At 49.8% G+C, this 27630-nt stretch overlaps 1 protein-coding gene across 2 annotated transcripts in view; it reads right to left on the bottom strand.

The window, feature by feature from the left end:
* LOC106574938 (interleukin-1 receptor accessory protein-like 1-B) overlaps positions 1-27630 on the bottom strand; it is a 332683-nt gene that overhangs the window by 121576 nt on the left and 183477 nt on the right. The window lies entirely within an intron of this gene.

Genomic DNA, 27630 nt, shown 5'->3' on the forward strand with positions numbered 1-27630 from the left:
ACAGACAGACAGACAGACAGACAGACAGACAGACAGACAGACAGACAGACAGAGAGACAGACAGAGAGACGGACAGAGAGAGAGAGGCAGACAGACAGAGAGACAGAGAGAGACAGACAGTGAGAGAGATACAGACAGAGAGAGAGACAGAGAGAGAGAGACAGACAGTGAGAGAGATACAGACAGAGAGAGAGAGAGAGACAGAGAGAGAGAGAGAGATGCCACAAGCAGGACCAGATGGCTGAGAAGAGAGTTAGAACAAGAGCTCTGATTGGTCGACGGTGCGGTAGCTGTGTAATGTGTACTGCTCACAACAGTCTGGATCCTACCGCAAAATGCCTCAAGTTCACTTTGGGGAATGAGAAAAGTAGGACAGATAAACTTCAATTCAAATAAAACCCCAAAATAACACAAAGGAGCACAACACCATGAAAGCCCCAGAGCCAGTTTCGACGTCGTTGGCACAACACAGCAGCTGCCTCTCTGACTTTGAAGGCCTCTCTCTACCTCTGATGAAACGTACCTACCTACCTGAAGAGACAAATCATCTCCAAGTCCTAATAATATTCTATTCATGATATCATATTCTAACACATATTCTTATCCCAAATAAACCAGTGGAGAAAACCAACTAATAGATTAAAATGGACGCCGGTTATCTTCTCTGAAGCAACGCAGAATTCACTGATTTAGTCAATCCATATTGATACACATAAACATCAGGCTAAATACGTCAAGGAAATGAAACGAGGCTAGAGATGGAGATTTATATTTTTTAACCCATCAATTCACCTCAAAGGTCAAATGAAATGTTATATGCTAAAATTGATTTAAATGAATCAAGTCTAATAACATTCTGGTTTAAAATAGGACATGTCAAGTATACTGCTGTATGAACAGACATATAACTTATTTATCACCTTAGATGACATAACTGAAATGGTTGAACGTCATTCGTTTGATATATGAAGCATGTTGATATGAGCCTACAGTACTTCGATGCCACTTCAACAATACTGGTGACATGCACAGGTAAGACGTGTTACCTTTTACAGCATGCCATGCAGTATGCACCAATAGGGGCTACTACACGTGTAGCCAGCATTCCAGAGGTGGTTAGTAAGGAAAGTAAGTAGCCTTCCAATCTTAGGGTGGACACTATAACCACAAGGCCACTGAATTGGTTGAACCACCACAAGGCTACTGAGTTGGTTGAACCACCACAAGGCTACTGAGTTGGTTGAACCACCACAAGGCTACTGAGTTGGTTGAACCACCACAACGCTACTGAGTTGGTTGAACCACCACAAGGCTACTGAGTTGGTTGAACCACCACAACGCTACTGAGTTGGTTGAACCACCACAAGGCTAATGAGTTGGTTGAACCACCACAAGGCCACTGAGTTGGTTGAACCACCACAAGGCCACTGAGTTGGTTGAACCACCACAAGGCCACTGAGTTGGTTGAACCACCACAAGGCCACTGAGTTGGTTGAACCACCACAAGGCCACTGAGTTGGTTGAACCACCACAAGGCCACTGAGCTGGTTGAACCACCACAAGGCTACTGAGTTGGTTGAACCACCACAAGGCTACTGAGTTGGTTGAACCACCACAAGGCTACTGAGTTGGTTGAACCACCACGAGGCTACTGAGTTGGTTGAACCACCACAAGGCCACTGAGTTGGTTGAACCACCACAAGGCCACTGAGTTGGTTGAACCACCACAAGGCCACTGAGTTGGTTGAACCACCACAAGGCTATTGAGTTGGTTGAACCACCACAAGGCCACTGAGTTGGTTGAACCACCACAAGGCCACTGAGTTGGTTGAACCACCATAAAGCTACTGAGTTGGTTGAACCACCACAAGGCTACTGAGTTGGTTGAACCACCACAAGGCTACTGAGTTGGTTGAACCACCACAAGGCTACTGAGTTGGTTGAACCACCACAAGGCTACTGAGTTGGTTGAACCACCACAAGGCTATTGAGTTGGTTGAACCACCACAAGGCTACTGAGTTGGTTGAACCACCACAAGGCTACTGAGTTGGTGCTACATTAAAATGTACCAAATGAATAAACTTTTTCCAACCTATTTAGAGGAATATGAAAATTCAATTTTGGTCTTTATGTTCAACAATATTCCTTCATACATTTGGATTTCTGGCAGCTGTGTGATGTACAGTGCCTTACACTGGTATTCCAATGCATGAGTTGGCTCAGAGAAGAAAGCCCTCTAGACTGGCAGGCGATGGATCACTCTGAGATGTGCTACATCTCCTGCAAATATGAGACTGGATAGGAAGTCTGAGGCAAAGGAATCCTTTTAATAGTCTCTTAAACCTGTGGACACAGTATACCACATACAGGTATGCACAGACAACACATGATCCAATATGCTGACATTATTGTGTTTAATATGGTTGGATAAAGTAAACAATAAGTTCAAGTCAATTTACCTCAAATAAACCACAAAATGCAAATAATTATAGTTCAAGTCCGCCCCCCTGCAGTTGTAATCACTTAGTATTAGCTATTCTACCCAGCTGTGCTGACGTTGTTTAAATCTGCATCAAAGCCAATGAATTCAATAATTATTGAGTCATTTTTAATTCACATCATCGATTCAAGGTTGCAGTTCTGTTGTGATGCTTGGAAACTGCTCATTTAGTGGGTCCAAACAGAGTCAGCGGGGATGCTGGTCGGTCATTTGAGTGCAGTGAGGGGAGTTTTACAGAAAGCATGCAGCCCAGCCCGTTGCCTGGAACCAAGCACACATCAAAACGGAAGCTAAGTATTCCCCGTGACGTTTCTGTCAATAATTGCTGGTGGAAAAAACATTTCTCCCCGCACTGCAGACGGCTGTATGGGTCCACTAATACAGGAGTAGTAAAGGCCCAGTGAACTACTTTTGTGAAATTGTATATATTTTTTATTTCGTTTTAACATTCAGATTTTTCAGCACCCCTACTTCCTGTGGCTATGGTTGTGTGTACTTGTGTGTACTTGTGTGTGTTTGTGTGTGTATGTGTATGTGTGAGTGTGTGTGTGTTTGTGAGCTTGTGTGTGTGTGTGTGTTTGTGATCGTGTGTGTGTTTGTGTGTGTGTGTGTGTGTGTTTGTGTTTGTGTGTGTGTGTGTGAGTGTGTGTGTGTGTGTTTGTGAGCTTGTGTGTGTGTGTTTGTGTGTTTGTGTATGTGTGTGTGTTTGCGAGGTGTGTGTGTGTGTGTGTGAGAGAGTGTGTCTGTGTGTGTGTGAGAGAGTGTGTCTGTGTGTGTGAGAGAGTGTGTGTGTGAGAGAGTGTGTGTTTGTGTGTGAGAGAGTGTGAGAGAGTGTGTGTTTGTGTGTGTGTGAGAGTGTGTGTCTGTGTGAGCTTGTGTGTGTGTGTGTGTGTGTGTGTGTGTGTGTGTGTGTGTGTGTGTGTGTGAGAGTGTGTGTCTGTGTGTGTGTGTGAGTCTATAGCCAGGGGAGCCAGGGACTTTGAATCAACTGTTGTCTCCAGTAATAACTGCCCTGGTGCAAGATGGGAGTATGTCACGGACCACGGTCCCTGGCTCCTGTCCCCCCCCTCTCCCTTCAGGATGAGTCACAGAGTCGTGTCCTCTAAACCGGGCCAATCCCCGCCCTCGAAAACACTGACAACACCAATACAATAGAGTGCAGGCAGGCAGAACCCCACAACACACCTCTTCTCAGGCAAGGGACTACACTGTTCTCTGATGATAGGCTTTTGGTTGGTGTTGAAGCTCCATGTTGATAAAATGGATCCGGTACACAAAGCAAGCACTTGGGATTCAATGGAAAAATGAAAGACTATTCACTCTCTCTGAATATTAAATAGTCAGTAACCCTTTATGAGGCGTTGAGTGAATTTGGTTTCAATATTTCTCAATCCCTGCAATATGGCTGGATAGTGTAACATCTAATGCTGTTCTTGGGTATTTCAAGGGACTATTCAACTGCTTTTGTAATCTATTCACCTTCCATGTTTCCACAACAGGAAAGGTCACATTGTGTCACGGACCATGACATGGTGGGGAGTGATGGTGCAGAGCTGAACACCATACAGCAAGTAAAAGGTTTGGGCCAGTCATGTTACCCTGGCCTGACAGACCATGCTAGCTGGACTGTGACATTTGACTGTGACAGACTGTGTTCTTATGTGTGACTGGTCACTGTTTTCTGTCACAGTATCACCACAGACCAACCTCTCCTCTCCTCGTCCTCCTCCTTTCCTCTCTCCTGCCCTCCCAACCCTCCAGCTCTCTGGCCCAGCATCACAGCTCTCTGCTCTGTCCCCCTTCCCTCCCCATCACATATGCACCGTATGGCTATGGCTCTGAATTCACAGAGCCATGTCCTCTAAACTGGTCCCCCCCCTCTGTTTGACCAACACCATGACACAGGACACACCAAGCCAAGGTCAAGCCCTGGGCACCAAAGTTACCTTGGCATCACTAACTGGCAGCTTTGCTGAATGAACTCTTCTGAACTCCCCAGATTAAGATGGATGCAGTTCGGGGGGACACAAGGAAACGTTTGCTGTGTCTATTTCTCGCCGGTGATAGTTTGGATTAGTTTTAGTTATGTAAAGCAGTCAGAAGTGGAGCAGCTTTCAAAGCCAAACGTTAGCGCAGCCTTCCTATGTTCAGGTTCTGAGGAGGCTGTCGTTTCCTTGTCATTCCTTGTCATTTCTCATTTCGGGTTTTCTCTTCTCCTGCGTTGGCCCGGGCTCAGCTTTCATGCCATGTGAAGTTTATTTCAGTACATGGTCCAAACTTCCAATATTTACCTCGTACTACACAACTACATCAACCCAAAAGATGAAAGATACAGAAAAACAAATAAAATGTATGATCTTTTTTTGGTGGTTATTTCAAGTTATACCCACAAGGACCACCCAAAATACCTCTCACTATTTACTACAGCTGAGGTTGAGAGATACCGCTCTGTCATTTAATCTCTTCCTGCTTCTCTGGGAGTTGTGACTCCCAGAGAGACAAGGTGAGTGTTAGACTGGGGTTAAGCAGGGTTAATCCAATCCACAGGGAACTATAGCATAGTACCTGACTGGAACCTCAACACTAAAAGCTGTCTAACACCACGGGCATTACACAGTAAGACTCAGAATGAGTGGTGCTAGCAACGCCAGGGTCGTGGGTTCGATTCCCGCTGGGGTCATGCTAACAAAATACACTCTACTAGGGTCTACTTAGCTTAGGATAAAAGCCTCTGCTATGCCATATATACTGTATGCCTGGCATCCATGCTGCAGTTCTATAAGTGGACGGTCGAGAGCCTCTGGGTGGATGACTAATGGTTGGACTGGGGTAGTGGTAGCAAGACAGGCAGCCAGCTACAGTACAAAGCAATGGTGGTGGCTGTACTGTCTGAGTCACCGAAGGCGCTGAGCACGAGCTAATTACAGAGCTTCAGGGTACAGAGGAGAGCTGAGAGAAACATATAGCAGGAAGTGGATGCTCTGGAAATAATGAGGAAATGACCCTGTGGATGTGATTCATTTAACCATCATTTATAAGCCTAACCATTGTTCATACTAACTGGTGTGGTGTGCACTAACTTGAACAGTTTTACTTTATTTAACAGTAATGCAAGACGTATTAAACCAGGTCAACTAGAGGTAATGGTAGGTGGTGGGAATTCCTGGAGTATAAAGTCAGAGAAGTTCTAGCTACACCTCCTGATAAAGTCAGAGAAGTTCTAGCTACACCTCCTGATAAAGTCAGAGAAGTTCTAGCTACACCTCCTGATAAAGTCAGAGTTCTAGCTACACCTCCTGATAAAGTCAGAGTTCTAGCTACACCTCCTGATAAAGTCAGAGTAGTACTAGCTACACCTCCTGATAAAGTCAGAGTAGTACTAGCTACACCTCCTGATAAAGTCAGAGTTGTACTAGCTACACCTCCTGATAAAGTCAGAGAAGTTCTAGCTACACCTCCTGATAAAGTCAGAGGTGTTTTAGCTACACCTCCTGATAGAGTCAGAGTAGTACTAGCTACACCTCCTGATAAAGTCAGAGAAGTTCTAGCTACACCTCCTGATAAAGTCAGAGAAGTTCTAGCTACACCTCCTGATAAAGACAGAGAATTTCTAGCTACACCTCCTGATAAAGTCAGAGTAGTACTAGCTACACCTCCTGATAAAGTCAGAGAAGTTCTAGCTATACCTCCTGATAAAGTCAGAGAAGTTCTAGCTACACCTCCTGATAAAGTCAGAGTAGTTCTAGCTACACCTCCTGATAAAGTCAGAGTAGTTCTAGCTACACCTCCTGATAAAGTCAGAGTTCTAGCTACACCTCCTGATAAAGTCAGAGTAGTTCTAGCTACACCTCCTGATAAAGTCAGAGTTCTAGCTACACCTCCTGATAAAGTCAGAGTAGTTCTAGCTACACCTTCTGATAAAATCAGAGAAGTTCTAGCTACACCTCCTGATAAAGTCAGAGTAGTTCTAGCTACACCTCCTGATAAAGTCAGAGTAGTTCTAGCTACACCTCCTGATAAAGTCAGAGTAGTTCTAGCTACACCCCCTGATAAAGTCAGAGTAGTTCTAGCTACACCCCCTGATAAAGTCAGAGTAGTTCTAGCTACACCTCCTGATAAAGTCAGAGTAGTTCTAGCTACACCTCCTGATAAAGTCAGAGAAGTTCTAGCTACACCTCCTGATAAAGTCAGAGAAGTTCTAGCTACACCTCCTGATAAAGTCAGAGTAGTTCTAGCTACACCCAATGGCAGAACATTCTCAGAACACAAGGAACCACTTTGAATAGGTAAAGAGGGATAGTTAAATCACAGTATCGCATATATCTTAAACAGTTCTATGATGGGAGTTCAATGCAATTATTCTCATTTAGTCTGCTGGAGATGAGATGGGTTCCAGTATGACCAGGATCTATCAACCTAATTAAGAGCCTTCTGTAAAACCCCAGTAGGAGGTAAAGTTCCTCCTCTAATTAGAATACCCCTCCCACTTTTCCCCACTACCCTAAAATGACAGACAGGATTAATGTTGGTAGTCCTACAGGGCATAATATTAACCATTTGGGACAGTGTTCCTTCTCTTACATCCCACTTTCATCTGTAATAACCCAAGGTAAGACACCATCATATTTCACCCACAGTCTGAATCTTAAATGATTTCTTTCTCCCCCTCCATCTCCCCTAGCGACTGTGGCTGTGGTTGGATCTCTCTGGAGACGTGTCCGGAATGCAGATGGAATCCACTCAGACATACAATAACTTGAGGGGAATAAATATGTCCTAATTGAGAGAAATGATGTAATATTGATCTGGGAGCTCTGAACTCTTGGCATTGCGCGGAGCTCGGCTGCCACTGTGACATTTAAAAAGAAGGAGAGAGGAAGAAAGAGGGAGAGAGAGAGATGAAGAGAGAGGGAGAGGCAGTCAGCTGCAGTGCAGTGCGCTGCCTGGCAGAGATGAGGAAGAGACGGGCATTCGACTGTGAAAATGGCAGAGTTCCTTACCGCCACCGCCGCAGTTTCACAGGAGCTTCCCAGCTTCCCTGTCCTTCCTCAGTACTGCTGTTCCAAGACATGCTTTAATTCAAAGTACTTTCTTCATCGCAGTAATAGAACTATCTATGACTGAGCTAAAGGAGTGGGGATGGGAAATATTCCAAACCCTAGCTGGTGGCATTTATATAGTATGATATGCACAGGAAAGGCTTTTCATAGCTAACTCACTGGAGTCAATGCCTTTCAAAAGGACACTGAACAGTACAGGTGTTTAAAAAGTCGAAAGGACAGTAGAGGTCCTTTTTATTCCCTGAAGTTCACCAGATGTACTCTTGATGGAGTGGTCACATAATGTACTGGTTCTGCTGAAGGTTAGACACAACATGTCAGACATAGCTAAATGAATTCCATCCTGGGCCTTGCTTACTCTGACTAAAGTGTTTCCATGTATGGCATGACATGCCAGAGAAAGAGCGTGGAATAAGACTGGGGCCAGGTGTCAACCCATGATCTCCAATTACTGGAAACAATCTATGATTCTTTGTGCGAATCCCGATGGCTTTTTGAAATTTTTTTAATTTATTTTATTTCACCTTTATTTAACCAGGTAGGCAAGTTGAGAACAAGTTCTCATTTACAATTGCGACCTGGCCAAGATAAAGCAAGCAGTTTGACACATACAACAACAGAAGAGTTACACATGGAGTAAAACAAACATACAGTCAATAATATAGTAGAAAAATAAGTCTATATACAAAGTGAGCAAATGAGGTGAGATAAGGGAGGTAAAGGCAAAAAGGCCATGGTGGCAAAGTAAATACAATATAGCAAGTAAAACACTGGAATGGTAATCATGGTAATCATGATCCAGAGAAGAGGCAGGATGTGATGGATTCTTGGTATCGGTCGTTCCTGTCCTCTACCCTCTGGTTTTTGCACCATCTTCTCCCTCATCTAAAACTTGTCTCTCTGACCTCTGTACACCTTTCCCACAGAGCAACCCAGTCATCAATGTCCAATACTCATCCATTTAAATGGTACCTGAGCCATTTCAGAACACTGCCATTTACCACATCGACCTGAAAAAGAGTTGGAAGGAAGAGCAAAGGGATACTGGAACAATGAACTTTCAAGTCACTGTATGGAGAGCGTTGATACAAATATGATCTGTTCTTAAACGAGAAGGGATGATCGTCTTTCCCAACTCTATGATGGTGACCTACTTGTGAGAGAGGCTACTATTCTGTCTCTATTTGAACTGCAGTAGGCTGACTGGTGTGTTTACAGCTCTCAGGTTGAGAATTCACATGGAAATGAGAGATAGAGAGAGAGAAAGGAGGAAAGAGAGAAAGAGAGAAAGAAAGAGAAAGAGAAAGAGAAAGAGAGAGAGATAAAGAAAGACAGAGAGAGGTGGCAGTGGCAGAGCTAGAGGAGGTTGCTTTCAGTGAGTGACTCCACACCCCGACCGGCGCATCGGCATGTACCCGCTCGTTAGCTACGAACGACGATGTCAGAGGGGAATCACATATATTGCACAGCCTATATTGAGTAGATGATGGTGGCTTTATGGGAATATACACAAAGTATTCATAAAATGTTTTTCTTTTTTTTATGTTCAGCTATGTTGAGGGTAAAAGAGATCATTTGAAACAGGTCCTAGAGGCTAAATGTAGAGTTATTTGGCTATTTTAGTTGAGATTGATACAAACCTTCTGTCTTAGAAATCAAAACTGCGTGATGTGACTATAGGTTATTGATGATTTGAGATAGTCGCAAAAAAAGCTCACATTTTCACACATCAGACTATTCTGAATTGAATCTTATCTTTACTAATATGTCACATTTGTTTAGAATGGCCCAAGGAACAGGAGCAGGGGGAAATGACATGTCCTCCATATGCACTCCAATAGCGAATGCCAGATAGGCTGCTCAGGTTGTTTCACTCCACACATCAACCACTGTTTGAGGAGAATGTAGCCTCTTTCTGCGCGACAGGTGATATTCCGCCCAAACTCTGTATGCCATGGGCTCTCCAGCCCTGTTCCTGCTGCTACACTGTGCTTCATTTGGGAAACCTAGTGAAATCTGTTCGGGAACATCGATAGTAACATGTTTTCACAACAAAACATATTTCATTAAACTGTTGACAGCCCATCTCTCTCAAGAAAGGAAAGAAGGAGAGAGGAGAGGAGATGGAAAAGTATGGTGGTGAAGGTAATGGTAATGTGTCTGCCAATTCATTAGGAAAATATAATAAAAAATCCCTATTACTAGGCTATTCAAAATCAAATACAATTTCACTATAATTGTAGGTTAACTCTATAAGCCCCCTGCACAATCAATGAACCAACAGCTTTGACTAGGCCTATATATTCTCTCGCAGACTCATGGATAGAACGTTTGGAGTGTAGCATAAGGTAACCAGTCCATCCAGTATGCATAATAATACAGTCCACACTCAAAGCGCTGTCCATTTCGTTGTTAGGCTTTGAAACAACATCCACAACAACCATGTTTTCCACTGTTTCAACCTGTCGGTGAACTTCTTTCTTCAAATTGATCAATCACAGTGAGGTGAGTTGTGAAAGCACAATACTGTTTTGATGACAAGTGTTTGATGTGGTTTTTGATTGCATTTTGCAATGGAAAACCACATGATGCCTGCCGGTGTGTAGGTAATAAGGTCACAGCAACAGCCCTTACTGCACCATTTGTATTATCTTGTCAAATTTAATTGAAACCTTCACCCTCCTCTCTGCCCCTGCCGCTTCTGCTTCTCCCTGGCTCTCTCTGTGTGTGTGTGTGTGTGTGTGTGTGTGTGTGTGTGTGTGTCTGGCAAATGCAGTTCATAGATGAGGGAGTTGTGCATTCTCCTTAACAGACTTCACTTAATTGATGAGTGACAACTGTAACAGTTAGCTAATGATATTATCGCCAAGGCAGTGGTATAACTGGTGGCCTTTTCCTGCAGTCAAATGACCTAGTGGCCTCATGGGTGGAATGTTATTCATATTTTCTAATTAATAAACATTATTTCAAAACCCGCCGAAAATCTGGTGTTTCTATGTTAAACAGTTTTGTTATATTTCAGTTTTCTGTGATGTATATAAAGTGTAATATTGGGATGTCAACTCTAAATGTAATACATCTCAACTCTACATCTGACTTGGTACAGGTGACTTTTGGTAAGCCCATAACCATGTTGTAACAGCTGGGTTTTTACATAGTTGTTAAAACATAAAATGAAACATTTGAAGGGTTTTCATTCCAAAACGCTATACATCCCCTAGGGGTATATCTTTCCCTTTCAGCACAATCTGATACATATCTAGATACAGGGGTTACGATACAATACAAGAACCAAACATGTTCATAAGGAGGAAAAACTATTCCATTCGGTTATATATCACTGACAAGCTCTTAACTTTGCCATTATACTTGTTTGATTATGGGGGGGGACTAAGCTTTTAATTGGCTTTTATAAACACCCTTAGACTGTGCTGGAGAGAACCTGTCAGGCTCTGAGAGGTTTGCATCTCCATCCATCTGTTTGTATGTCAAATTGAAATAATGCAGACGATAGTAATTATTTAATGCAGTAGAGTACATTCTGATTAAGGGCCTATTTATGGCTGTTTTAACTTAAACTGTCTACATCGAACATGTATGTTACTATGTGCGTCACTCACTGTCAATGCACTGTGTTGTTACCAGATGGAAAAGACACAGGGACACAGTGGTTAGCAAGGCAGTATTCAACATGGTGTTCCTCCTGCACTTTTCCATTCATCAGGAGAGTTACATAATTATGTGTCTCTTTCTGTAGGGTTAGTGTTTGAGGTGCTGGCCCCTCGCTTCTCCTCCTGCATGCCCTCAGACATGGTGCAGCAAAGGGTGTGTTTTCCTCCTGTACGCCCTCAGACATGGTGTGGCAGAGGGTGTTCTCCTGCACGCGCACAGACATGGTGCGCAAAGGGTGTGTTTTCCTCCTGTACGCCCTCAGACATGGTGTGGCAGAGGGTGTGTTCTCCTGCACGCGCTCAGACATGGTGTGGCAAAGGGTGTGTTTTCCTCCTGTACGCCCTCAGACATGGTGTGGCAGAGGGTGTGTTTTCCTCCTGTACATCCTCAGACATGGTGCGGCAGAGGGTGTGTTCTCCTCCTGCACGCCCTCAGAAAGGGTGTGGCAGAGGGTGTGTTCTCCTCCTGCACGCCCTCAGACATGGTGTGGCAGAGGGTGTGTTCTCCTGCACACGCTCAGACATGGTGCGGCAAAGGGTGTGTTTTCCTCCTGTACGCCCTCAGACATGGTGTGGCAGAGGATGTGTTCTCCTCCTGCACGTCCTCAGACATGATGCGGCAGAGGGTGTGTTTTCCTCCTGTACATCCTCAGACATGGTGCGGCAGAGGGTGTGTTCTCCTCCTGCACGCCCTCAGAAAGGGTGTGGCAGAGGGTGTGTTCTCCTCCTGCACGCCCTCAGACATGGTGTGGCAGAGGGTGTGTTCTCCTGCACACGCTCAGACATGGTGCGGCCGACAGCATTCTTCTGGGCTACCTGGCTCCAGACAGGGAGAGACCACCACTTATACAGGTGAGGATTCTTCTGGGCTACCTGGCTCAGGACAGGGAGAGACCACCACTTATACAGGTGAGGATTCTTCTGGGCTACCTGGCTCCAGACAGGGAGAGACCACCACTTATACAGGTGAGGATTCTTCTGGGCTACCTGGCTCCAGACAGGGAGAGACCACCACTTAAACAGGTGAGTGTACAACCAAGTCTTTAGTGTTGTGATGATATGTGTATTTATGACAATGTTGTGAGTGCGTGCGTGCGTGTGTTCAGGTGCCAACCCTAGGACCAACCCCCTCTGGAGCAGCAGCTCTGTGTGAGCCGGCCTCTGCTGTGTGTTGGACTACTGAGTGATGCTACGCTCAGGTAACACCCCCAATACTACGGCACAGTATCACATCACACCATCACAGCTGTTCACACTACTTTCTGACCTTTCAGCCTCTGGGTTGTGTTCATTTGAGAAATTGAAAATATTTTTCTACCAAAAACGACAATGAGCGTTTTGTACCCAAGGACGTCAGAGTGCAACAATCGGTTAACCACCTAACTGAGGAAATTAATTTAACCTTGCGTAATACCATAGATGCAGTCGCACCCTTAAAAACAAAACAAAAATTGTCATAAGAAACTAGCTCCCTGGTATACAGAAAAAACCCAAGCCCTGAAGCAAGCTTCCAGAAAATTGGAATGGAAATGGCGCTACACCAAACTGGAAGTCTTCCGATTAGCTTGGAATGACAGTGCCGTGAGGTATCGAAGAGCCCTCACTGCTGTTCGATCATCCTATTTTTCCAACTTAATTGAGGAGAATAAGAACAATCGAAAATGTATTTTTGATGCTATCGCAAAGCTAACGAAAAAGGCAGCATTCACCAAGAGAGGATGGCTTTCACTTCAGCAGTGAAAAATTCATGAACTTCTTTGACAGAAAGATCATGATCATTAGAAAGCAAATTACGGACAAATTACGGGCTCCTCTTTAAATACGCGTATTTCTCCAAAGCTCAGTTGTCCTGAGTCTGCACAACACTGCCAGGCACTAGGATCAAGGGAGACGTTCACGTTTTTTAATACTATATCTCTTGACACATTGATGAAAATAGTAATGGCCTCTAAACCGTCAAGCTGCATACTGGACCCTATTCTAACTAAACTACTAAAAGAGCTGCTTCCTGTGCTTGGCCCTCCTATGTTGAACATAATAAACAGCTCCCTATCCACTGGATGTGTACTAAACTCACTAAAAGTGGCAGTAATAAAGCCTCTCTTGAAAAAGCCAAACCTTGACCGAGAAAATATAAAAAACTATCGGCCTATATCAAATCTCCCATTCCTCTCAAAAATGTTAGAAAAAGCTGTTGCGCAATTTAATTTAAGTCTTTCTCTCTTTCTCTCTCTCTCTTTCTCTTTCTCCTTCTCTTCTCTCAGAGGACCAGAGCCCTGGGACCATACCTCAGGACTACTGTCACGTCCTGACCAGTAAAGGGGTTATTTGTTCTTATAGTTTGGTCAGGACGTGGCAGGGGGTATTTGTTTTTGTGGTTCAGGGTGTGTTTGTGTATGTGTTCATGTAGAGGGGGTATTTGGTTTATATGGTTCGGGGTGGTTGTGTATGTAGAGGGGTATTTGATTTATTAGTCCAGGGTTTTGGTTATTGTTCTATGTTAGTTTAGTTCTATGTTCAGTCTAGTCGTTTGTATTTCTATGTTTAGCTAATTGATGTTGGGGCCTTCAGTTGGAGGCATCTGTCTATCGTTGCCTCTGATTGAAGGTCCTATAAATAGGTTGTGTTTGTCATGGGATTTTGTGGGAGATTGTTTCTTGTTTTGCTGTATGCCTGACGAGACTGTCTAGTTCTTTTTTTTATTTATTTATTTATTTATTTATTTTTTTGTATACGTTGTTTGTGTTTTCCTTCTAAACTATTAAAAAGAAGATGAGTATACATTTTCCAGCTGCGTTTTGGTCTACACCCTACGACACCCGTGACAACTACCTGGCCTGATGACTCCTTGCTGTCCCCAGTCCACCTGGTCGTCCTGCTGCTCCAGTTTCAACTGTTCTGCCTGCGGCTATGGAACACTGACCTGTTCACCGGACGTGCTACCTTGTCCCGGACCTGCTGTTTTAGACTCTCTCTCTCTACCGCACCTGCTGTCTCTAACTCTGAATGATCTGCTATGAAAAGCCAACTGACATTTACTCCCGAGGTGCTGACCTGTTGCACCCTCTACAACCACTGTGATTATTATTATTTGACCCTGCTGGTCATCTATGAACGTTTGAACATCTTGGCCATGTACTGTTATAATCTCCCCCCGACACAGCCAGAAGAGGACTGGCCACCCCTCATAGCCTGGTTCCTCTCTAGGTTTCTTCCTAGGTTCCTGCCTTTCTAGGGAGTTTTTCCTAGCCACCATGCTTCTACATCTGCATTGCTTGCTGTTTGGGGTTTTAGGCTGGGTTTCTATATAGAACTTTGTGACATCGGTTGATGTAAAAATGGTTTTATAAATACATTTGATTGATGTGTAGTCCCGGCATTTTCTTCTGTTTGTTGCCTAATGATCACGACCCTGATGTCCTTCCCCCTGTCAGAGCTGCTGTAATGCATGCTGGGAGGGACGCAGGTCCACCTGGACAGCAGCGTAGTGTGTGTGTGAGGCCCAAAAATATAAATTAATAAATATCAGAAAGCCACGCCCCCAAATTACCACATCCCTTTACATTGCTTATGCCTGATTTGCATTGAGACTGTCAAATTCAATGCCCATCATGGCAGATCTGAACGTAATGCAAGCACAATGTGACTTTCCTGCATCCAAACCTAATGCAAAGTGATACTAAACTTACATACCATGCACACTTTTGACACAGTCTAAGATACATACTGAATTTATACTGTTTTTCATACTAACATGGACCAAGATATGTGTTGCTTTTGCATATATTTCTTCATTTGTTTTGCAAGATCCGGTTGATTGGTCGGTTGATTGGGTTAATTGGTTTTGCAGGATGTTGATGCCATTGATTAAAAGAGTAAGAACTGTTTACTCCATTGTTTGTACACAATATAATTGTGTACTCCGTTCATCCACCTCTGGCCTGCTCGCCTCCCTACCTCTGAGGAAGCACAGTTCCCGCTCAGCCCAGTCAAAACTGTTCGCTGCTCTGGCACCCCAATGGTGGAACAAGCTCCCTCACGACGCCAGGACAGCGGAGTCAATCACCACCTTCCGGAGACACCTGAAACCCCACCTCTTCAAGGAATACCTGGGATAGGATAAAGTAATCCTTCTAACCCCCCCCTTAAAAGATTTAGATGCACTATTGTAAAGTGGTTGTTCCACTGGATATTATAGGTGAATGCACCAATTTGTAAGTCGCTCTGGATAAGAGCGTCTGCTAAATGACTAAAATGTAAAATGTAAATGTATACAAATATAGCAGCTGGTTGCACCATTAATTCACTTAATATGGAGGCATGAAATAATGCAACATGTATCTTTTGTCACGCTGGATGCTCAAAATATGAAATAAGATTATTAGAGTCATGCTTCTTCAGTAGTGGAATAAAGACAATTAGTCCATGAATGTTGTAAATAAATACTGTGTGTAAATACTGAAGTGATGTATGATTATTAATAAAATTGTTCATAGACCAATGTTTTATACTGCATCTGTGTATCGCCTGCAAATACATTGAAATATGTCTTTTCAACTTTCAAAACTGAACGTAGACTGTCAGGCATAGCCGTCTTTTCAACGTCTTTCAATTACATTTTGCTAGGTGGGATGTCCCAAATGACACCCTGGTCATTCTACAGTGGACTCCTTTTGACCAGTGCTTAGAGACAGAGGAGGGGCTCTGGTCTAAAGTAGTGCACTACATTGGGAATAGGGTGCCATTTGGGAGACCAACACACAGACAACACAGCTGGCCTGGTTGAGTGGTCGCTGTTTGTTCTGGTCTGACTGACACAGGCCTCAATTCCATCAGACACAGATGAAATGTCAGCCTGGTGGAGGACAATGAGGCCAGAGGATGTCACCCACCCAGTCAGCTCCACAAAGGACCAACATCATTTAGAAAAGATCAAACCAGCTGTGTGTGTGTGTCTGAGGCAAGCTAGCTCCTCTCTCTGTCACTGACGCAGCAGAGGCTCCATTGTTAGCTCTGAGGAGACCTTCCTCTCTTACACTGAGGGAGCAGAGAGAATGGGGGAGGAGATGGAGGGATGGTGGGGAAGGAGGAGAGAAGGGGGAGGAGATGGGGACATGGTGGTGAAGGAGGAGAGAAGGGGGGAGGAGAAGGGGGGATGGTGTGGAAAGGGGGAGATAAGAGGAGGAGATGGGGAGATGGTGGTGAAGGAGGAGAGGAGGGGGTAGGAGATGGGGGGATGGTGGTGAAGGAGGAGAGGAGGGGGAGGAGATGGGGGGATGTGGTGAAGGAGGAGAGGAGGGGGAGGAGATGGGGGATGGTGTGGAAAGGGGGAGAGGAGGGGGAATGGGATGGGGATGGAGGTGAAGGAGGAGAGGGGGGGAGGACATGGGGGGATGGAGATGAAGGAGAAGAGGAGGGGGAGGACATGGGGGATGTTGGTGAAGGAGCAGAGGAGGGGGGAGGAAATGGGGGATGGTGGTGAAGGAGGAGAGAACGGGGAGGAGTCAGGGGATGTTGGTGAAGGAGCAGAGGAGGGGGGAGGAAATGGGGGATGGTGGTGAAGGAGGAGAGAACGGGTAGGAGTCAGGGGATGTTGGTGAAGGAGGAGAAGAGGGGGAGGTAATGGGGGATGGTGGTGAAGGAGGAGAGAAGGGGGAGGAGATGAGGGGATGGTGGTGAAGGAGGAGAGGAGGGGGAGGAGATGGGGGAATGGTGGTAAATAAGGAGAGGAGGGGGAGGAGATGGGGATGTTGGTGAAGGAGGAGAGGAGGGGGAGGATATGGGGGATGGTGGTAAATAAGGAGAGGAGGGGGAGGATATGGGGGATGGTGGTAAATAAGGAGAGGAGGGGGAGGAGATGGGGATAGTGGTAAATAAGGAGAGGAGGGGGAGGAGATGGGGATGGAGGTGAAGGAGGAGAGGAGGGGGAGGATATGGGGGATGGTGATAAATAAGGAGAGGAGGGGGAGGAGATGGGGATGGAGGTGAAGGAGGAGAGGAGGGGGAGGATATGGGGGATGGTGGTAAATAAGGAGAGGAGGGGGAGGATATGGGGATGGAGGTGAAGGAAGAGAGGAGGGGGAGGATATGGGGGATGGTGGTAAATAAGGAGAGGAGGGGGAGAATATGGGGATGGAGGTGAAGGAGGAGAGGAGGGGGAGGAGATGGGGATAGTGGTAAATAAGGAGAGGAGGGGGAGGAGATGGGGGATGGTGGTGAAGGAGGAGAGGAGGGGGAGGAGATGGGGATAGTGGTAAATAAGGAGAGGAGGGGGAGGAGATGGGGGATGGAGGTGAAGGATGAGATCCTTATTGCCCTTGTGTGCTGATGGGCACCAGTCCAGCCACCATAATAATGCAAGACTAATTATTTTCCACAAGAGTGATCACATCTGCTGGGTTTGGAGGACAGTAAAACCGGCAATCGTTCACCATTACATTCAGTGAGGCATTGTGCAAACTTTAGCAGAGGGAATTACTGTTTCCCTCTTTATGAAGGGGTGGGGGTGGGGGAGCGGGCCCCTCTTTATGAAGGGGTGAGGGAGGGTGCTCCTCTTTATGAAGGGGTGGGGGTGGGGAGGGTGCTCCTCTTTATGAAGGGGTGGGGAGGGTGCTCCTCTTTATGAAGGGGTGGGGGAGGGTGCTTCTCTTTATGAAGGGGTGGGGGAGGGTGCTCCTCTTTATGAAGGGGTGGGGGAGGATGCTCCTCTTTATGAAGGGGTGGGGGAGTGGGAGGGTGCTCCTCTTTATGAAGGGGTGGGGGAGGGTGCGCCTCTTTATGAAGGGGTGGGGGAGGGTGCTTCTCTTTATGAAGGGGTGGGGGAGGGTGCTCCTCTTTATGAAGGGGTGGGGGAGGGTGCTCCTCTTTATGAAGGGGTGGGGGTGGGGGAGGGTGCTTCTCTTTATGAAGGGGTGGGGGAGTGGGAGGGTGCTTCTCTTTATGAAGGGGTGGGGGAGTGGGAGGGTGCTTCTCTTTATGAAGGGGTGGGGGAGTGGGAGGGTGCTCCTCTTAATGAAGGGGTGGGGGAGTGGGAGGGTGCTTCTCTTTATGAAGGGGTGGGGGGAGTGGGAGGGTGTCCTCTTTATGAAGGGGTGGGGGAGTGGGAGGGTGCTCCTCTTTATGAAGGGGTGGGGGAGTGGGTAGGTGCTCCTCTTTATGAAGGGGTGGGGGAGTGGGAGGGTGCTCCTCTTTATGAAGGGGTGGGGGAGGGTGCGCCTCTTTATGAAGGGGTGGGGGAGGGTGCTCCTCTTTATGAAGGGGTGGGGGAGTGGGAGGGTGCTCCTCTTTATGAAGGGGTGGGGGAGTGGGAGGGTGCTCCTCTTTATGAAGGGGTGGGGGAGTGGGAGGGTGTCCTCTTTATGAAGGGGTGGGGGAGTGGGAGGGTGTCCTCTTTATGAAGGGGTGGGGGAGTGGGAGGGTGCTCCTCTTTATGAAGGGGTGGGGGAGTGGGTAGGTGCTCCTCTTTATGAAGGGGTGGGGGGAGTGGGAGGGTGCTCCTCTTTATGAAGGGGTGGGGGAGGGTGCGCCTCTTTATGAAGGGGTGGGGAGGGTGCTTCTCTTTATGAAGGGGTGGGGGAGGGTGCTCCTCTTTATGAAGGGGTGGGGGAGGGTGCTCCTCTTTATGAAGGGGTGGGGGTGGGGGAGGGTGCTTCTCTTTATGAAGGGGTGGGGGAGTGGGAGGGTGCTTCTCTTTATGAAGGGGTGGGGGAGTGGGAGGGTGCTTCTCTTTATGAAGGGGTGGGGGAGTGGGAGGGTGCTCCTCTTAATGAAGGGGTGGGGGAGTGGGAGGGTGCTTCTCTTTATGAAGGGGTGGGGGAGTGGGAGGGTGTCCTCTTTATGAAGGGGTGGGGGAGTGGGAGGGTGCTCCTCTTTATGAAGGGGTGGGGGAGTGGGTAGGTGCTCCTCTTTATGAAGGGGTGGGGGAGTGGGAGGGTGCTCCTCTTTATGAAGGGGTGGGGGAGGGTGCGCCTCTTTATGAAGGGGTGGGGAGGGTGCTCCTCTTTATGAAGGGGTGGGGGAGTGGGAGGGTGCTCCTCTTTATGAAGGGGTGGGGGAGTGGGAGGGTGCTCCTCTTTATGAAGGGGTGGGGGAGTGGGAGGGTGTCCTCTTTATGAAGGGGTGGGGGAGTGGGAGGGTGTCCTCTTTATGAAGGGGTGGGGGGAGTGGGAGGGTGCTCCTCTTTATGAAGGGGTGGGGGAGTGGGTAGGTGCTCCTCTTTATGAAGGGGTGGGGAGTGGGAGGGTGCTCCTCTTTATGAAGGGGTGGGGGAGGGTGCGCCTCTTTATGAAGGGGTGGGGGAGGGTGCTCCTCTTTATGAAGGGGTGGGGGAGTGGGAGGGTGCGCCTCTTTATGAAGGGGTGGGGGAGTGGGAGGGTGCTCCTCATTATGAAGGGGTGGGGGAGGGTGCGCCTCTTTATGAAGGGGTGGGGGAGGGTGCTCCTCTTTATGAACGGGTGGGGGAGGGTGCGCCTCTTTATGAAGGGGTGGGGGAGTGGGAGGGTGCTCCTCTTTATGAACGGGTGGGGGAGGGTGCGCCTCTTTATGAAGGGGTGGGGGTGAGGGAGGGTGCTCCTCTTTATGAAGGGGTGGGGGAGTGGGAGGGTGCTCCTCTTTATGAAGGGGTGGGGGAGGGTGCGCCTCTTTATGAAGGGGTGGGGGAGTGGGAGGGGTGCTCCTCTTTATGAAGGGGTGGGGGAGTAGGAGGGTGCGCCTCTTTATGAAGGGGTGGGGAGGGTGCGCCTCTTTATGAAGGGGTGGGGGAGTAGGAGGGTGCTCCTCTTTATGAAGGGGTGGGGGAGGGTGCGCCTCTTTATGAAGGGGTGGGGGAGGGTGCTCCTCTTTATGAAGGGGTGGGGGAGGGTGCTCCTCTTTATGAAGGGGTGGGGGAGGGTGCGCCTCTTTATGAAGGGGTGGGGGAGTGGGAGGGTGTCCTCTTTATGAAGGGGTGGGGGAGTGGGAGGGTGCTCCTCTTTATGAAGGGGTGGGGTAGTGGGAGGGTGTCCTCTTTATGAAGGGGTGGGGGAGTGGGAGGGTGTCCTCTTTATGAAGGGGTGGGGGAGGGTGCTCCTCTTTATGAAGGGGTGGGGGAGTGGGAGGGTGCTCCTCTTTATGAAGGGGTGGGGGAGTGGGAGGGTGCTCCTCATTATGAAGGGGTGGGGGAGGGTGCGCCTCTTTATGAAGGGGGTGGGGAGGGTGCTCCTCTTTATGAACGGGTGGGGAGGGTGCGCCTCTTTATGAAGGGGTGGGGGAGTGGGAGGGTGCTCCTCTTTATGAACGGGTGGGGGAGGGTGCGCCTCTTTATGAAGGGGTGGGGGTGAGGGAGGGTGCTCCTCTTTATGAAGGGGTGGGGGAGTGGGAGGGTGCTCCTCTTTATGAAGGGGTGGGGGAGGGTGCGCCTCTTTATGAAGGGGTGGGGGAGTGGGAGGGGTGCTCCTCTTTATGAAGGGGTGGGGGAGTAGGAGGGTGCGCCTCTTTATGAAGGGGTGGGGAGGGTGCGCCTCTTTATGAAGGGGTGGGGGAGTAGGAGGGTGCTCCTCTTTATGAAGGGGTGGGGGAGGGTGCGCCTCTTTATGAAGGGGTGGGGGAGGGTGCTCCTCTTTATGAAGGGGTGGGGGAGTGGGAGGGTGCGCCTCTTTATGAAGGGGTGGGGGAGGGTGCTACTCTTTATGAAGGGGTGGGGGAGGGTGCTCCTCTTTATGAAGGGGTGGGGAGGGTGCTCCTCTTTATGAAGGGGTGGGGGAGGGTGCGCCTCTTTATGAAGGGGTGGGGGAGGGTGCTCCTCTTTATGAAGGGGTGGGGGAGGGTGCGCCTCTTTATGAAGGGGTGGGGGAGGGTGCTCCTCTTTATGAAGGGGTGGGGGAGTGGGAGGGTGCGCCTCTTTATGAAGGGGTGGGGGAGGGTGCTACTCTTTATGAAGGGGTGGGGGAGGGTGCTCCTCTTTATGAAGGGGTGGGGGAGGGTGCTCCTCTTTATGAAGGGGTGGGGGAGGGAGAGGAAACTTCTCTTTATGAAGGGGTGGGGGAGTGGGGGGTGCTCCTCTTTATGAAGGGATGGGGGAGGGTGCTCCTCTTTATGAAGGGGTGGGGGAGTGGGTAGGTGCTCCTCTTTATGAAGGGGTGGGGGAGTGGGAGGGTGCTCCTCTTTATGAAGGGGTGGGGGAGGGTGCTCCTCTTTATGAAGGGGTGGGGGAGGGTGCACCTCTTTATGAAGGGGTGGGGGAGTGGGAGGGTGCTCCTCTTTATGAAGGGGTGGGGGAGTGGGAGGGTGCTCCTCATTATGAAGGGGTGGGGGAGGATGCTCCTCTTTATGAAGGGGTGGGGGAGTGGGAGGGTGCTCCTCTTTATGAAGGGGTGGGGGAGGGTGCACCTCTTTAGGAAGGGGTGGGGGAGTGGGAGGGTGCTCCTCTTAATGAAGGGGTGGGGGAGTGGGAGGGTGCTCCTCTTTATGAAGGGGTGGGGGAGTGGGAGGGTGTCCTCTTTATGAAGGGGTGGGGGAGTGGGAGGGTGCTCCTCTTTATGAAGGGGTGGGGGAGTGGGAGGGTGCTCCTCTTTATGAAGGGGTGGGGGAGTGGGAGGGTGTCCTCTTTATGAAGGGGTGGGGGAGTGGGAGGGTGCTCCTCTTTATGAAGGGGTGGGGGAGTGGGAGGGTGCTCCTCTTTATGAAGGGGTGGGGGAGGGTGCGCCTCTTTATGAAGGGGTGGGGAGGGTGCTCCTCTTTATGAAGGGGTGGGGAGGGTGCTCCTCTTTATGAAGGGGTGGGGGAGGGTGCTCCTCTTTATGAAGGGGTGGGGAGGGTGCTCCTCTTTATGAAGGGGTGGGGGAGGGTGCACCTCTTTATGAAGGGGTGGGGGAGTGGGAGGGTGCTCCTCTTTATGAAGGGGTGGGGGAGTGGGAGGGTGCTCCTCTTTATGAAGGGGTGGGGGAGTGGGAGGGTGTCCTCTTTATGAAGGGGTGGGGGAGTGGGAGGGTGTCCTCTTTATGAAGGGGTGGGGGAGGGTGCTCCTCTTTATGAAGGGGTGGGGGAGTGGGAGGGTGCTCCTCTTTATGAAGGGGTGGGGGAGTGGGGGGGTGCTCCTCATTATGAAGGGGTGGGGAGGGTGCGCCTCTTTATGAAGGGGTGGGGGAGGGTGCTCCTCTTTATGAACGGGTGGGGGAGGGTGCGCCTCTTTATGAAGGGGTGGGGGAGTGGGAGGGTGCTCCTCTTTATGAACGGGTGGGGGAGGGTGCGCCTCTTTATGAAGGGGTGGGGGTGAGGGAGGGTGCTCCTCTTTATGAAGGGGTGGGGGAGTGGGAGGGTGCTCCTCTTTATGAAGGGGTGGGGGAGGGTGCGCCTCTTTATGAAGGGGTGGGGGAGTGGGAGGGGTGCTCCTCTTTATGAAGGGGTGGGGGAGTAGGAGGGTGCGCCTCTTTATGAAGGGGTGGGGGAGGGTGCGCCTCTTTATGAAGGGGTGGGGGAGTAGGAGGGTGCTCCTCTTTATGAAGGGGTGGGGGAGGGTGCGCCTCTTTATGAAGGGGTGGGGGAGGGTGCTCCTCTTTATGAAGGGGTGGGGGAGTGGGAGGGTGCGCCTCTTTATGAAGGGGTGGGGGAGGGTGCTACTCTTTATGAAGGGGGTGGGGGAGGGTGCTCCTCTTTATGAAGGGGTGGGGGAGGGTGCTCCTCTTTATGAAGGGGTGGGGGAGGGTGCGCCTCTTTATGAAGGGGGTGGGGAGGGTGCTCCTCTTTATGAAGGGGTGGGGGAGGGTGCGCCTCTTTATGAAGGGGTGGGGGAGGGTGCTCCTCTTTATGAAGGGGTGGGGGAGTGGGAGGGTGCGCCTCTTTATGAAGGGGTGGGGGAGGGTGCTACTCTTTATGAAGGGGTGGGGGAGGGTGCTCCTCTTTATGAAGGGGTGGGGGAGGGTGCTCCTCTTTATGAAGGGGTGGGGGAGGGAGAGGAAACTTCTCTTTATGAAGGGGTGGGGGAGTGGGGGGTGCTCCTCTTTATGAAGGGATGGGGGAGGGTGCTCCTCTTTATGAAGGGGTGGGGGAGTGGGTAGGTGCTCCTCTTTATGAAGGGGTGGGGGAGTGGGAGGGTGCTCCTCTTTATGAAGGGGTGGGGGAGGGTGCTCCTCTTTATGAAGGGGTGGGGAGGGTGCACCTCTTTATGAAGGGGTGGGGGAGTGGGAGGGTGCTCCTCTTTATGAAGGGGGTGGGGGAGTGGGAGGGTGCTCCTCATTATGAAGGGGTGGGGGAGGATGCTCCTCTTTATGAAGGGGTGGGGGAGTGGGAGGGTGCTCCTCTTTATGAAGGGGTGGGGGAGGGTGCACCTCTTTAGGAAGGGGTGGGGGAGTGGGAGGGTGCTCCTCTTAATGAAGGGGTGGGGGAGTGGGAGGGTGCTCCTCTTTATGAAGGGGTGGGGGAGTGGGAGGGTGCTCCTCTTTATGAAGGGGTGGGGGAGTGGGAGGGTGCGCCTCTTTATGAAGGGGTGGGGGAGTGGGAGGGTGCTCCTCTTTATGAAGGGGTGGGGGAGTGGGAGGGTGCTCCTCTTTATGAAGGGGTGGGGGAGGGTGCGCCTCTTTATGAAGGGGTGGGGGAGGGTGCTCCTCTTTATGAAGGGGTGGGGGAGTGGGAGGGTGCTCCTCTTTATGAAGGGGTGGGGGAGGGTGCTCCTCTTTATGAAGGGGTGGGGGAGGGTGCTCCTCTTTATGAAGGGGTGGGGAGGGTGCTCCTCTTTATGAAGGGGTGGGGGAGGGTGCGCCTCTTTATGAAGGGGTGGGGAGGGTGCTCCTCTTTATGAAGGGGTGGGGGAGGGTGCTCCTCTTTATGAAGGGGTGGGGGAGGGTGCTCCTCTTTATGAAGGGGTGGGGGAGGGTGCGCCTCTTTATGAAGGGGTGGGGGAGGGTGCTCCTCTTTATGAAGGGGTGGGGGAGGGTACTTCTCTTTATGAAGGGGTGGGGTGGGGGAGGGGGAGGGAGGATGCTTCTCTTTATGAAGGGGTGGGGGTGGGGGAGGGTGCTCCTCTTTATGAAGGGGTGGGGGGTGGGGAGGGTGCTCCTCTTTATGAAGGGGTGGGGGAGGGGAGGGTGCTCCTCTTTATGAAGGGGTGGGGGAGGGGGAGGGGGAGGGTGCTTCTCTTTATGAAGGGGAGGGGGAGGGAGGGTGCTCCTCTTTATGAAGGGGAGGGGGAGGGAGGGTGCTTCTCTTTATGAAGGGGTGGGGTGGGGGAGGGGGAGGGAGGGTGCGTCTCTTTATGAAGGGGTGGGGGAGGGTGCTCCTCTTTATGAAGGGGTGGGGGAGGGTGCTCCTCTTTATGAAGGGGTGGGGGAGGGTGCGCCTCTTTATGAAGGGGTGGGGGAGGGTGCTCCTCTTTATGAAGGGGTGGGGGAGGGTGCGCCTCTTTATGAAGGGGTGGGGGAGGGTGCTCCTCTTTATGAAGGGGTGGGGGAGGGAGAGGAAACTTCTCTTTATGAAGGGGTGGGGTGGGGGAGGGGAGGGAGGATGCTTCTCTTTATGAAGGGGTGGGGTGGGGGAGGGGGAGGGAGGATGCTTCTCTTTATGAAGGGGTGGGGGAGGGTGCTCCTCTTTATGAAGGGGTGGGGGAGGGTACTTCTCTTTATGAAGGGGTGGGGTGGGGGAGGGGGAGGGAGGATGCTTCTCTTTATGAAGGGGTGGGGGTGGGGGAGGGTGCTCCTCTTTATGAAGGGGTGGGGGTGGGGGAGGGTGCTCCTCTTTATGAAGGGGTGGGGGGTGGGGGAGGGTGCTCCTCTTTATGAAGGGGTGGGGGAGGGGGAGGGTGCTCCTCTTTATGAAGGGGTGGGGGAGGGTGCTCCTCTTTATGAAGGGGTGGGGGAGGGTGCTCCTCTTTATGAAGGGGTGGGGGTGGGGGAGGGTGCTCCTCTTTATGAAGGGGTGGGGGTGGGGAGGGTGCTCCTCTTTATGAAGGGGTGGGGGAGGGGGAGGGTGCTCCTCTTTATGAAGGGGTGGGGGTGGGGGAGGGTGCTCCTCTTTATGAAGGGGAGGGGGAGGGAGGGTGCTTCTCTTTATGAAGGGGGTGGGGTGGGGGAGGGGGAGGGAGGGTGCGTCTCTTTATGAAGGGGTGGGGGAGTGGGGGGGTGCTCCTCTTTATGAAGGGGTGGGGGAGGGTGCTCCTCTTTATGAAGGGGTGGGGGAGGGTACTTCTCTTTATGAAGGGGTGGGGGAGGGTGCTCCTCTTTATGAAGGGGAGGGGGAGGGAGGGTGCTTCTCTTTATGAAGGGGTGGGGTGGGGGAGGGGGAGGGAGGGTGCGTCTCTTTATGAAGGGGTGGGGGAGTGGGGGGTGCTCCTCTTTATGAAGGGGTGGGGGAGGGTGCTCCTCTTTATGAAGGGGTGGGGAGGGTACTTCTCTTTATGAAGGGGTGGGGAGGGTACTTCTCTTTATGAAGGGGTGGGGTGGGGAGGGGGAGGGAGGATGCTTCTCTTTATGAAGGGGTGGGGGTGGGGGAGGGTGCTCCTCTTTATGAAGGGGTGGGGGTGGGGGAGGGTGCTCCTCTTTATGAAGGGGTGGGGGAGGGGGAGGGTGCTCCTCTTTATGAAGGGGTGGGGGAGGGGGAGGGGGAGGGTGCTCCTATATGGGGTCTCTGAGTCACCACTATTCTCTTTGGATAGAAGGTACAGTACAGTGTTGTACTCACTGACTATACTAAGAGCATTATGATAAAAGCATTATGAAACATCCATCCTTGGGAAAATACAGACATCGGATCAGGACCACGGTGAAACACATTACTTTTTGTTTGGTCTACTTTTAGACAGGGTGGGATGTTATTTACATTAGCAGGCAAACATGTCATCACTTCTTTAGGCTGCCAAAGGTCAATACAGGTTCACCATTTCCTCTGCTGACTAATCTCTCATGAGAACACACCTAGAGTGAGTTAGCTAGGAGGAAACATTCCCATAATGCAACACTGTGGACATAATGCATCTAATGGTGTAACAGACTCACCGACACAATGATGTATCTGATTTGTTCTGCTGGGCGGGCCTGGAGGAGACACAGTAATGCTGCCCACCCAGGGCCAGAGGAAGCATTTATACAACACGTTTTAATTAAATAACTATTAGGGAATCGATTGTGAAATGGTAAGAGAAAAAATAGGTGTTGATTAATTTGGGCCTGCAGTTTACGGCTCCCTCTCTGTTCATCTCCTGTCCTCCTCCATTCCTTCTCCTCTTTCTCCATCTCTCCTCTCCTTTCCTCCCTGCTGTCTCTTCTGTCATTTCTCCTGTCCCCCCATTACTCTCCTCTCGTTTCCTCCATCTCTCATCATCCTTCCTTCCCTCCTTCACTCCTGCTCTCTCCCTCATGCCTCCTCTCTCTATTCTCCCCTTTCTCTCTCCCTCCTCCTCTCTTCTCTTCCTTCTTCTCTCGTGCTCGCCTAATTAACTGTCAACTGTAGCCATTTATGTTTCTATATTTTATGAGGGAATGAATATTAAACATTCTCTCTCTCCCCTCTCCCCTCTCCACCCCCTCCCCTCTACACCCTCTCTCCCCCCTCAGTCCCCTCTCTCCCCTCTCCAACCCCTCTCTCCACTTTCTACCCCCTCACTCCCCTCTATCCCCTCTCCAACCCCTCTCTCCCCTCTCTGCCCTCTCCACCCTCTCCACCCCCTCACTCCCCTCTCTCCCCTCCCCTCTCCACCCCCTCTCCTCCCCTCTCTAACCACTCTCTCCACTTTCTACCCCCTCACTTACTACCCTGTCTGAGGTGGTGACATGAACATGTTACCGTGACGATGAGAGTAAGTTACAGGATTTTGTATAGCTGGAACTTGAAACAGGCTCCCCCACATATATTATAAATATGTGACTGGGAAACCATATCAAAGCACGGGTGAGCATAAAAACACAGGACCCCCAGCAATCCAGATACACTGTAGTTCAAAACCTGATCTCTTCCATGTTGAAACATGTTTGGATACAGAGGAGATCAACAGGTTCTACAGTATTTACTGTGAATTGTCTCAGTCAGAAAATGCAGAAACCTTCAGGGAAGTAAAAAAAATGTAATCTGTGATTTGACTGCTGCCTTAGTTGCTCAGTATAACCTATAAGCTTCTGGCCTTAGCACTGTCAGTGAATGGACTGCATAGAATCACCCTCCATCCCCAAACATTTTATCTGATAAACCCAGCCCAGCTTTTATCTGACATCATTTTAAACCACATAATGACTCGCACCTCTTTTCCTGATTGCCACGTTGTACCTCCGCCTCCTGTGTTCATCACCGTGACACATTTACATCAAAGGGAAACCTCCATCATGACCCATTTTCTCTCCCTCCGCAGCTGCTTGTGCTCTGGGCCAATCACAGCGCGGCAGGAAGTATCCCATGTATCCCTGTGATGAGCGGCTGGTTAGGCACACTAAAGAGCATCAT

This window comes from Salmo salar, chromosome ssa16 (assembly GCF_905237065.1).
Source record: "Salmo salar chromosome ssa16, Ssal_v3.1, whole genome shotgun sequence".
Lineage (NCBI taxonomy): Eukaryota > Metazoa > Chordata > Actinopteri > Salmoniformes > Salmonidae > Salmo > Salmo salar.